Source organism: Pipra filicauda, unplaced genomic scaffold (genome assembly GCF_003945595.2).
Source record: "Pipra filicauda isolate LSUMZ 115617 unplaced genomic scaffold, ASM394559v2 scaffold162_size1660881_pilon, whole genome shotgun sequence".
Taxonomy (NCBI): domain Eukaryota; kingdom Metazoa; phylum Chordata; class Aves; order Passeriformes; family Pipridae; genus Pipra; species Pipra filicauda.
This window is the reverse complement of record NW_024104129.1, coordinates 284,050-297,972: the sequence shown is the minus strand read 5'-3', so window position 1 is coordinate 297,972 and position 13,923 is coordinate 284,050.

The following is a 13,923-nucleotide window of genomic DNA, read 5'->3' as shown; positions in this document are numbered from 1 at the left end:
TTTTTTGGGCTTTTTTTTTTTTTTTTTTTTGAACATACAATTGAATCGACTGCTTATAATGGTTTAGGAATGTGTTGATGTCAAAAGGTGCCCAAAAATGGCTTATGCAATGGACTTTTGAAATCCAAGCAAAAATGCTTGGTTTTAAAGTTAATAGATACACTTATAATTTGGAATTGATAGAAAATTCCAGAAATATGCTCTTCATTCTCCAAATATATTCTAAATATTGTCACAGAACTTAGCTAAGGACAAAAAAGCTTTGTTTATCAAAATAAAAATTTTGGTATTTTTGGTACAATACAACCTTTAGGTGGTGTCAGGTGATAATGAACATACTCAGAAGCAAGTAGATAAAAAAAGTATTTTCAAACCCATATGACAATCTGTGAGGGGGTTTGACCTCAAAAAATATCCAATCTCCAATCTCCCCCCACAATTTTCCTCAACACCAAAGAGAAATTATCAGATAGGCACAACTCAGTATGGGGGAAAGGAATTATATACAATTTATTACTAACCAATAAATACTATAGAAACTAAAAAGCAATTATATACACAATATTAACACAATCCCTACCACCCCTTGGACGCTCCCACATCAGTTCAGGAGAAGTCTTCAGGGTGATAGTGAAAAGTCTCTCTCTCATTGAGGTATTAGGGAAAGGGGTCTCTTGCACCCCCACCAGCCTTCAGCTCCTGCTGAGGTCTCATCCTGAGCTGCAAGGGAAACACTTGTGTCATCAAGTGTTCATCATGAAAGGTTCAGGGAGTCAGCTTGTGGGTCCTTCCTCCCTGGTTCGTAAAGGTTTCCTCCCAGGAAGTAAGATGTCCAATTTTCACTCTCCAGGTTGCAGGCTTCTGGGTCTCGCTCAGTCTTTTATACCCAAATAGTTTTCACCAAAAGTCCTTACACAGAAGCGCCTACTGGTTTGGCTTCTTCTCCTCCTTAGCTGCTGCAGTTCAGCTCGGCTTGCCACATGCACGTGTTACAGGAGGCATTCCTCCCCCCGCATTCCTTCTTCAATCAGTTTTCGGCTGCCCTCGCCCAAACCTCACGTAGGGCCTTCCCCGAGTCTCCTTGGCCCATCTCCCAGAAATATATAATGAAACTTTTGCAGAACTTTTACCATAAAAATTACTTGCTTGTGGATTCATATTAAGGAAATTCCTACAGCCATCCCAACACAAAATCTTTCTTTTTCCAGGGTGTTGGTAGGCATGTCTGCATGCAAGAGTTCTCCAAACATAGGTTTTTACGTATTAATAAAAAACCCTACTCCCACATGCAAAGGAGCAAGAATGAGTCCAGTAATTATCCATAAAAGTAGCAAACAATTTACTATACAGAAATCTAGGATAATTTTTATTTGATATTCACAAAAATGTACTTTTATCTCAGTCAATTTTGTCTGCCTTCTATGATTCAAAGTGAGATATTGAAAGAAATTCTCAATAAAGGCAGCTTGCTCTGTATCTGTTGTATTCAAGAGTTAGAATTCTAGAGGACAGAAAAGGAGAAATGAGTATCCTAATGTCTCAGTGAGCTTCAAAACACAGGGCAGGGAACTGAACCTTCAACAAGTGTATGAAATATATGACAGGTCTGCAGCAATGATGTATTGGGTAGGGTGTGTTCACCTCAATATTCCAGGATAAATTATTACCTGGACAATTAGGTATTAGTGTCAGAAAGAACTTATGATCTGTAACATCGCTACAGCTGAAAACATAAGGAGTGAGAGTAAATATGGATGTTAATTTATTATCATTTCAAAGCAGTACATATATTTGCCCTTTTAAAGGAGAAAATCAGAGATACAACAGTGCCATGCTCAACACAAAAAAATATTTTTTTGTAAGAGAAATGTAAAAAAAGCCATTGGTAATATTTTAACAAAGAATTCTGATGACATGTCTTAGTATCTATTACAATTTTCAGCTAAATGTTGTAAAATTGATTTCTGGCAATTTTACTGTACTGTTGAATAAAGTGTTTCTTGTGATCTTCTCTTGACTTTCATCTAGTAATTGTGGACTTATTACTCAAAATAATATAAATAATGGCTTTGTCAAAGCATTGTTCTTAATCATTTGAACATAAAGATACAAGCAATTATTCTTCGCCTTACAAACTATTTTAGCTCCACAGGGAAGGACACAATGTCGTTGTCAGCAGTTGTAATTAGTAAATGTTCTGCTTCCCAAGGTGTATCTTAGTAGCCTCTGATACACTAAACTTATAAAGTATCAGCAACCAAAAGATTTAATTTGCAGTCATGTACATCTTATATGCTCACAAAAACAAAATAGAAACATGAAGGACAGCTTGAACCAGTATTAGATGATGAGACAACTTTTTCCATCCATACTGTTTTGCTGACATTCAGTAATAGAGATGGTTGTTTCTCCTCTACTCTCCTAAATAAGCTTTGTTGAAAATAGTTACATTGACAGAAGGGTATTACAGAAGGGACCATACACCTTCCTCTGATATTTGAAATAGTGGCTTCTCTTAATAAATATTAACCATATGTTCCCACATAAAATCTAATGTTAGGATTACAATTAAGGAGGGGAAGTTTTTCCAACTTCCTTTCCTCATTTTTAATTTTATCTTTAGTTACAATTGGCTGTAGCTTGAGGTATGGTGTACATTAAAATATGGTTGCCTCACTTGACAGTCTCTTCAGAGCACCTTTTTCCTTTGAAGTACATTTCAGTTTTCTAAAACAAATTTGGGAGTGGTCGGGAAATAGAACACAGCAGCAATCATATCTATGATAATCCATTATAACACAGTGTTTGTGATAATTTCTTCTGGAGTCAGAGGAGGAACAAGCATCAGATAAGTGGCATAATCACTGAAACCTACTGAGTTACTGAACCATTCAACTAAACAGCTAATGACTGTTAGTTTTTAGGTGTACTATGAAACATGTTAGACCTGTCTTCTCTACATCATTTGATACATTTGGAGAGAGACTTGATAGCTAACTTAAGCTGTCTAAACTAATAATCTATGCTCCCTCAACAATGTAGCTGAAGAAACCGCGCATTGCTGGTGGACGGTTTACCCTGTTCCAAACCAGTATCTCTGAGAGAGGATGAGGGACACTGTGCCCCTATTGCTCTCTCTTCCTGTCTTGCACAGGGAACTTAGGCTGTTAGCTTAGACTGGTTGCCCTACTTTTGGATGACTGAAGTTACGTAAGATGAACTCCATTCCTGATCACCTTCTGTCAAAATGATTGTTCACATCCCCAGGGACAACCAGGGAGGAACACGACAAACTAAAAGTTTCTTTCTGCAGCAAAAGTATAATAGCAAACATTTTTAACAGAAACATTTCTAAAAAGTTTTTATAAAGTTGTTTCTCTAACACTTCAGGGAAGTGGAGCGAATATAACTCCTTTGATATTATATAACTTATTAATATAATAAGTAAGAGGACCCCTGGTGGAGTGGTTAGGATGCGGCGCTCTCACCACCGCAGCCCGGGGTTTGATTCCCGGTCAGGGAACTACTCCAGGCAGATGGAGCTCGTCAGCCCTGTAAGGCCATCCATCTAAGAGAAGGTCACTCTAAACAAACCACGTCCTGAGGACCTCACTGCCACCGTCCAAGCTCGCTCGGCCCCGGCAGATGAACCTCAGGATTAAAGGGTGGGCTCAGTTCAGCACACGCTGTGTCTCACCTAAAAAATCCACTGCGCAGGCTCGAAGGGTAAAGACCTTTCCCAAATCTTCATTGGCGAAGACTGGCCATGATGACACAGGCAGGATTAGGTCCCAGTGTGCTAATCAGAAATATGGCAAGTTTCACCTTTTCTTATTTTAAAAGAAGACCAAGATTGCACTCTCTTTCCGGTAGTTTCACAAGATTATAACTCAAACTGCTTCTCAACTTTTAAAAATAAATTTGCAGTTTTACCTAACATGCCTCCCAAAAGTGTTGCTTGTTTTTCATGATCAGTCACATGGAAGAGTCTGACCCTAACTTTTGAAATTGCTTTTATGCTACACTTTCTAAGCTGCGTGTTATTGGTTGTGCTGTTCAGAGAGATGCTTGTATGTAATCTGTGTGCTGTTGAGTAGACTACTGATATTGTGGTTATTTTCTGTTTTCCAGGCAGTTACCACTCAGGAGTTCTTGTAAATGAGAGGCTTATTCTCTTGATATTTATTCACATAAATAACTGAGATATATCAATCTGCTCTAAAACAATTTAGGTGGTCAATAAGCAGGTTCTTCTGTTCAATTTGCAAGTACTGCAGGCAATTTGCTGCTCATCATCTGTCCTGATGGAAGAAATCAGACTTTAATCACATTTAGCAGTAACAGCCTTTAAAAGGTTCTCTTTTGTTGAGAATTTTCTTTTAAGTAATTTCACACAATGCCATGTCATTTAGTACATTTTAATTATTATAATGGAGACTAAAGGATGGATATATGAGGTTTTAATAATTAATGCATTTAAGACTTTAAAAAAGGGGTCCAATTTCTATGTTCTGACTTGTGAGTAGGCCGAGGATTTTCTTAAAAACTAGTCCTAATATTTATTCATATCTCTTAATTTTATTCAGAGTCTGTCACAATATTTTATTTGGAGTCTTACATTTAATTTACAATAGTGAATGATGTCTGATATACTCTGGGATTTTCAGAAAAGACCTAAGGGACAGTGATTCAGGTGTCTCTATATAAGTGTCTGGAATTATTTTTGCTGTCCTAAGATAGTGTGCCTGGCTTCCAGCTGCTTCTCCATCACAAATCCTTATTGTTGCCAATCAGAAGGATTCCTTCATAACTCCTTCTTGATTGCATCTGAGCAGTTTGCCTGTCTTCATTCAGATCCTCCTCATAGCACATCTCTACTCTTTTTTTGGTTTTTGTTTTTTGCACTACCTTGACTTTTAGTCTCTTTACGTTTTACATTCCAGGTTACATCACTATACACCACCAAACTAAGTCTTGAGGAGTGTTGAGTATCTAGACATGAGATTGCTGAGCACATCCCACTCTAAATGCTGGAAGGAACTTTCTGGCAGAAGAAAACTACAATGTTTCATCAAGAGTACATTGCTCATATCTACGGGAGTATTTTCTTCACCACTATATGAAATCGACTGATTCTCGTCCACAAGAATCCTCACTAAAAATCTGTCAATCAATTCCATGATTGCTTCCAACTCCAAGAAGCCAGCATTCTTTATGCGTTTTACAACCATTGAAAGTAAAACTTGAGTTCATTCCTTCAACCTCTTCTTCACTGAATTCTTGGCATCTCATCAGGGTCTTTACTTGACCTTGATGGGCACTGAACAGTCATATCTGGGTCTCTCTGTCTAGGGTCTGAGGAAAGTCAATAAAGGTTTTTAACCCCTCATGTAATTTAAAGGATTATTTCTTAGAACAGGTGAGTATTTTTTACAATGCTCAAGTATTTTCTTTATTCTTGTTCTCTGAATAATTGTGGGGGTTTTTAATTTCTTTATTTTATTAGATTTAAGCACAAATGCTATAATGTTACTGCTGAAAAAAGAGAAATGTGCTCAGAAGGTAATTGATATTGTTTTGTATCCAAGGTATCCTTGTACATATTCTCATAGTTTGTTTTACTCCCCTGTTTTTCTATGTTTCAATTGATAAAGGCTTTAGAGATAGCAAGGAAAGCTTTTAGAATCTCATTTAGTCCATTCAAATATATATGTGTATGGTTAGCACTTCTGTATTTTTTCATCTTCTGACTGGTAAATATTTAATATTTTACTTAGTTATGTATTTTGATATTGAAATTTCTTTCCACATATCAAACAGCTTTGTCTATAAACCACAATTGCTAAAGGTCAACATATGTTCCTCTTGAATACATAGCTTTTCCTAAATGTTTACCTTACTCCATGCAATGAAAAATCTTTGAAATTATTTGCACTAAAGAGATCTTGAAAAAATATGGATGTTTGAGAAGGTTTCATTTAGCATTAAAGAACTTGTTTAATGAATGAGGTTCTAGAAATGTGAACCTACAGGCCTTAGGATGCCTTTTACTTACAGAGCTTAAAATATGGTTTTTTTTCTTAAGGCAAATCCACAACTTCATTGATGTCTAAGTTTCCACTGTGTTTCTTTAGCCCTGTTATTGATCTATGAAAATTTTTCAGGGCTTGCAGTGATTATATATCAAGCATCAAGCACTCAGCTTTCATGTATAGCTTTCTAAATATTCATTAAGGTATTTATGTTTAACCAAATGATAGCATATTACAATCTAAGGTGAGTTAATTTAATTTCTTTATGTGTGGAACTACTCTTTAAAACTGTGTAATAAGATACAACTGATGCCAAAGATTTCCTTCTGTTGCTCTGTCATTACTGCTAGCCATGGAATTGCATTAATTGAAACAAATTACAAGTTCTGCCAATTGTTCAACATGTCTTTTACATCACGTAGACAATTCAAATATCTGTGATGCAAACAGCTTTAGGTAAATACAAGCAAATTTGTTTTCCATGTGCTGTATTTCTATCAATCAGCTGTATTCACAGGTCTGCCGTGGTATACAAGTGAAGAAACATACACTTTCTCCTTCAGGGAACCTTTGCTTGATTTATTTCTTGTTTTCTTGTTTCTCTAACTCTATAATAAAAGTCATACAGAATGACAGTGTTGTCTACAGGTGCCCCTCAGGTGTGGAGAAACATAACAACTCTGATAACAGATACAGGATTGTGAACAAAAGCAAGAGGCTCAAAGAAAGTGAAGAGATTTCTATGCAAGACAGTACTGAGAAATCACTGGTTTTCCACAATACTGGGTTGAAAAATGTAAGAGTTAAAATTGTATTATCTATATTAAATATATAAAGTAGCTTACAAGGCTTGCAGAGTTTTGTATCAAACCCAAGTTTTCTGTCTTTGCTGTATGTGTTCTTTCAGAGACCAAAATCAAATGACTACATAGGAAGTGGGGCTGCTGTAAAGCATGCTCACCTTCTTAAATAATTATACAGTGGAAGGACAGAAAGTCCAGCACACTTCCACAGTCCAACTGTGTCTCAGCATGCAGGACAAAGTTAGAGCTGCTTTCCCTTTGTCCAAAGAACACCAACACTGACCTGGTACCCAGAGAGGACGCTGACCTTTGTCGAGCACATGCTGGGAAGACACAAGAATTTGGTTCCGATTACATGACTTTCAAGCAGTACATTAAAGATTTTTCTAGTTCTGTCACCTTAAAGAGATTTGACATAAGGCCTTGGTACTAGTGAAAGGCCTTTTATGTGTTTTACATATTTAACCTTACTACTCGTAGTTACACAATCTACACAAAACAGCAAACCATATAAAGCTAAATACTTACGAGATATATGAAGATTCCTAGCTTCAAACGCATCTGTCTCAATCCCCTTGTCTTTCTTTTCTTCTCTGACATTAAGATTTTATATTTGTTCTGTTCAGGAAGAAAATTCAGAAGTAAGATCAAACTATTTTTTTTTTTCTATAGCATTCCAAAATTAGGTAATACATGAAGACAAAATAAATCCTGAAATGCTTTGGAAATAAACTCTGGTTAAGCTTAAGTGCTAACTTAAGGTAGTATTTTAAGCACGATTAATATAAGAAAGAATTATTTTGGAAGGCATACCACCAGGCAAGGGCTGTGTCTTAAGAGCACACAGAGCTCTTTAAACCATTAGAAAAATTTGTCATGCTTGGAGTGAACAACAAAATTTACTGACATTATTGATATGATTTCCCAGATTGGTGAAGATGCTAAAATATGCAAAGATTGAGTCTGGAAATTACTGTTATTTATTATGAGAGCCTCAACACATATTTGTTATGAGTAGTAACATCTATGAAAGCTCACCTGTCCAAAACTAAAGCAGAATAGTAACTCTTAAGAATTTCTCATGTCCTGCCCCAACTATGGGCTTTCAACTTTATTAACCTTCAGTGAATATCCACCAGTCATTGCCCTTGCCATAATTCTGATGTTTTTCTAGCCCCACAGTACGGAAATAGGGAACATGGGGTAATTTTGGGAAGATGTGTGAGACTAACATATTGGAATCCAACAATTAAATTCTTAAGAAGATTAGAATTAAATAACAAAATCACCTATTTTCTCCTTTGTCATTCTTTATTTTACTGCTTTATTTGTATGCTTAAATAAATTTGTTGTCATATATGTTATTTCTGTAATAATGATTTAGAGATTCAATTGGAATAAGAATTGGCCTCAGATGTTTTCTTGCTTGGACTGTAAACAAAAATGCACAAGTACAAATATTCACTAAATTATGTGAATTAAAGTATGCCAAGCATTACAGAGGGATTTTTTTTTTTTATTTGGATGGGGTTTTGGTAAAGGAACCTAACAGAGAAACATGACAGTCTCTAAGCACAAGTACACACAGAACTGAATCTATTCTGTTCATGCTCTGAGGAAGCAAAAAGTCAACTTCATCCTGGCCAGGAGCCACAGAGCTACATAGTGTTGTGTTTGGCTCCTGAGACGTCAGGTTTATTAGTCCACGCTCAGTGGTGCTCCACCACAGCCTCATGATTTTTGGATGGGAACTGGAGTGAGGCCAGACAGCTTGCAGGGTGGGCAGAACAAAATTGGGTTATCTGCATCTGTCTGTATAGATGTGCCAGGTGGTTTGAAAAGGGTGGGTTTTGCATGCTGGAACAGGAACGGCATGAGGAAAATATGGGTTGTTTGGTTTTGGTTTGGATTTTGTTTTGTTGTTGGTTTTTTTGGTTTCTTTTTCCCAAGTCTTGTTTCTTAGTTCAGGCACCACACGGAATTAAAAGAATACCTCCCTTAAAAACAAAAGGCCCATAAAATATGTGACTGTAAACCCTCTCTTCTTCACAGCCTAGAGTCCAATACTCGAGGTATATTTCAAAATTCTACCAATAAGAAAATTGACTTTTTTTTAATATCACAGACTCTGAATTATGCAGATTAGGTTTCACATGAGAAGCAAAATACTGTTTTGGGAAAGAAAGAAGAAATAGAACAGCTCTAGTGCAGGGAATAGCTCTGACAGAACTGATAGCAGAGGAGGTGTTAAGGAAACTTCCCTGTCTGACCACCCAGGACCCACTCTTGCAGTAACACCCACATCACTCGAGCTGGGGCCAAGGCCCCCTCACCACCTACACACCGCACACTCAAACAGTCAGACCAGGTTTCCTTACTGGCTCGACCCCAGGTTTCCCATATCAGAGCCTCAGTTGTGTTGATCCTTAAAATAATTGAATCCTGGTGCAATAACAAAATAACAGCTCAAGCTGGTTGCCTCCAAGGAGGGACCTCAAACAAAGGAAATCCTGTGGTTTTATACCTTCACGGTCCAAGAGTGTGAAACTCTGGCACCATTGGCTCCTGCTGTGTCTCTGAGTGTCCAGTCACCTGGCTGGGCCACAGGTTCCTCACCCCCTTGTTATGCAAAGGGCCAGCAGTTCATGGCCTCTTGCCTGGGTCTCTCACCAGCCAGAGTTCCATCTGCAGCTTGCAAACCAAGCTACCTGCACCATATGTATTTTTCAACAGAGAAAAGAAGTGACAAGATATCAAACTCACAGGGAAGTGAGCAGAGATGTTACTCCTTTTTATCTTAAGTTAGATGTACTGCTAACTGTAGGAGAGTTAGTTGGTTAGGTGAGCGCAGTTGACCAATTGATTGCCCATTTAGGTTGGTGAGGTCCACCAGGGTGTCAAGAAAAGCAGAGGTTGCAGGCTCTCTCCTACCAGATGACACAGCAAGTTAGCTACACAAGGCCTGGCTATGGCCTGGAACTATAACTCTACCTTTCCCCACTCTGTCTTACACAATACACGTGCATCTGAAAACAGAGCTTCCTCATCACACACCCAGTGATGCACCACTAATTGGAATCTTATTGCACACATGTGAAGATAGGAAAAAACCTCCTCTTTTGCTTCTAGAGATCAATTATGGCAAACAGCAAGAGGTAATCAGCTCTGCTTTTTGAGTAATGCCGTTCCACTTACATCTGGTAGAAGAAAAATTACTGTAATCATAGATAACCCATACTGCTTCCAGAGACTGGCATGTCTCTATTAACACTGGCAAAGGAGAGAACACATGCTTTGATAATAGCTGCATAACTCCGTGTCATCATGTAGAGAGGAACATGAAAACCCAGTGTGGTATCATGATTGCCTTCAATAGCAATGCTCAGCAGAAACAAAAACATTGTTCAGATTTTCTTGTCCAGGAGACCTCTCCCTTATCATTAAAAAAAAAAAGAAAAAAGGAAAAAAAGGAAAAAAATAAAAAAAAGAAAAAAAAAGGCAAAAAGAAGAGTGCTGAAATGTATTCTTTTTATATTTTGAACAACTGAGACATTTTGTCTTTTTTTAATTCAGGTAAATAAATTAATTAATAATGAATGTTTACAAGAGGGTATATGGAAAATGACACACAAAATGAGTTCTTAAAGATTGTATTTGAATTTCATGACGTTCATTAAAATGTTATACAATTAAAAAACTGACCCACCTGAAGTCAGAATAGAGAAAAGGAAAGGTATTATTGATTCTTGACAATGATCATTAAGCCTCAACACAGGTTAAATGTTTACTTTTGAAGTTAGAGTTACAGTCACTAAACAACTTTAGCTAACCAAAAATCAATGTTATGATACTTCCTTTCAATGACATCCTGTTCTGCAATTAAAAACCCAAATAAGACAAATACTACAAGTATGATGTAACTAATACACATAATTTTCTGCCTCAAATTACTTAGGACAGACAACTGTTCCTTGACAAACCCATAGAAGCACCATGCTGATAGCATAAGCCCACAGTCAGAGATGCAGAAAAAGATATATGAATTTAGGTTCCACATCTGTAATATTCTTCTGGAGAGAGCTTTCTTTCATGAGAAAGCTTTTCTACCATTCAGTAAAGGTAAAGGAAGTACACTGAGCTCAGCCTGAATGGAGCTGAATACTCAAGAATGTTGAAATCCCGTCACTGTATATTAGTTTTGAGAACGGAAATTTCTGTTGAAGCTGTGCTCCTCAGCCAGTGGAAGTCAAGATTTATTGGTTTATACTAGTGGCTAAAGATTGGGTCTGCTAATCTGAGATGAGGGAGCTTTGTGGTTGTTCTACCACCACTTCCCTCCTTTATGCAAACTTGGTAAATATCATGTCAGTAACAGAGAATATAAAGAGTGCTTAATATTTAGGACTCTCAGCGCTGAAAGTCACAAACCCTTTTATACCTGATCTCTTGCTACAATACCACTTTCTAGAAATGTTAGCCTAAAACATTTTTCCTTCATACAGAAAGCTGTTTCTTCTTTGAGTACTCACATCCTTTTTTATCTTATTAAAAGTTCTAAGTGTCTAACGTCATCATTTCAATGCAATAGCCAGGTACTTTAATTTATAAAATTAGTTTCAGATTGTATTATTTCTTTATTGAATAAAATGTGATATATATATATACATATATTATGCATACTGAATGTAATCATGAACCTTTAAATTCATAAAATAATAAAAAACACAAGCCATTATGATTTTCACAGCTCAAAAAACCTATATGGATTCTGTCAATTTGGAGGAATTTTTTCAGTTGCATTGAAACATAATGGGAATTATAAGCATGAGTGGTAGTGAAATATTCCATTTCAGCTAGTTCTCTTTCACATACATGGAATGGATTTTCCTTAAATCAGTTTTGTAAACTGGTGTGATTAAAATAGATTTCTAATATTAAACTGATGCAATACACACAAACAGACAAAAAAAGTGAAAGTTAATTTTTTCACATTGCAAAGCATTGAACTGAAACATCCTTAATACTTTATGTCAGTGACAACATTTTACATGATGAAGCTTTCTCTTTTAAAGCACTTATGGATTTTAATTTCCTGGAAAACTAAATCATTTTAGGTATGTTTTTAACTGGAAAGCAAAACCATCACACTTCTCTTTTCAATTTTTTTTTTTTTTTTAACAGCTCAGTTCATCCATTTATCTGTGAATAGCCAGGTGGGACAGATATGTCAGTCTCAGGCCATTTCTAATAGAAAATGGTTGAATATTCACTTAGTTGGATGACGTAGGTATATTATTTTGATAGAAGAACAGTTATTTAATGTCATGGGTGATGAATGGCACAAGAAGAGTTAGAAGGGAAATAATGGTGATAATTTGTCAAAGATGCTAAGAGATAGAGTGGTAGGGCAGGTGAGGTAGAATGATACACTACGTAGTTAGAATAATATGATATAGCGCTGGAGGGTTGGAGAGTAACTTAGTAGGACAGGAAAAAAAAGAAAAAATAAATGGGCAAACTGTTTTGTATTAGAGGACTGAGAAATATCTAGGAAAATATGAGTGCTTGGAATACTTATGCTACAGCAAAAATAAAGCCTAAGAATAAATATAATGGGAATTATGCAAATAGAGGGGAAAAGTAAGATACACCCTTTAGAAAGATACATGTGAGAAAAGCAGAGTAAGGGATATTCTTAATGTCAAGAGAGGGGAAAAAATACAAGAATTTATTTTATGTCTCATTCTCCTGGATTAAATCTTTCTGAGTTACTCAATTTACATGTCTCACTACATTCTGTGAGTAGACAAAATAAAAATAGATAGGAACAAAAAGGTGTGTTTCTGGAGGGTTTCAAGCTATTTGTGCCTGTTTCTAGCTTTTAAAAGACATTTATGACTAATCAAGACATTGGAGATTTTTAAAATATAAGAGGTACTTTGAAATTAGATTTTTTATTAAAAAAGAGTAAATGCAGCTGAAAACAGGTAATGTGAGTTTTTCAATGCAACATGTCTAAATTGAATGAAAGACAGAGGGATGAGTCATACATAAAACAGAGTGGTTATATGGTAACAAGAGAAGAAAAGACAAGTAGGAATTTTGAGCAGGCAGTAAGGTTGCTAAAAGTCTCATCGTTGTTACAGGAAACATTCTTGTGAAATTTAAAATCTACAAGATACAAAAGCAATGATGAAGACTTCTGTTTCTGATTGCTATGAATAACCACTTATGTACAAATGAGAGGAAGTGTTTTTGAAAGACCAAGCTGTCCTTTGAAAGGACAGTTCAGTCCTTTCAGTTCATTCAGCTTTTCATCAAAGAAAATAGTTTCAAGAATAAATAGAACCCAGAATATCTCAGTTTCCCCCAAGGTGGTGCAGCTTTCTTCCTTACAGCAGTCATGTGGACTGTTATAAGAAGACACAGTAATGTTTCTGCAGCCTCAGAATTTTCTCATCTTTTAGGTGATTATGTCTTTTATTGCTAAGGAAGCTCTCCCTATACTTTCTCAGATACATAGACTGCTCACAGAGTTGCTCAAGCACAATATCCAGTGGCTGTTTTTTCTCTGCCCTCATAGTTCATGCACTGGGATAAAGCAAGGATTATTCCACTGTGGTAAATACTGTTTCACCACTGTAAAATTGATAAGACAGAAGAGTCAGGCTTTTCTTTCCTTGCTTCAGCAACCATTTTCCACTGTGTTTTATTTTCTTTTTTTGGCTGAGTTCATGATGACAACTACAATTTCTTTTTGCAGTTAGGGGCAGGGGAAGAATGAATTGAAGGTATTAATGATGATGACATAAATTATGCCAAGATTCTTCTCTCCAGTCTAGATTGATGAACCTGGGGGTGTACATGCAATACAGATTCCTAAATCCATTCCTACACACCGATCTTTCTTGCTTGTACTATTTAAGTGTTGTGCCTTAGATGCAAAAGTGTCAACAGGTGTAATCAAGTGTAAGGAGTCACGTTGAGAGACAGCCTTGCCGTGACAGAGCAGAGGCTTCCTACTGAAGAAACAGCACGTGCAAAGCTCTGCAAACAGCAGAATTTACTTGGCACCTATACCCTAGTAA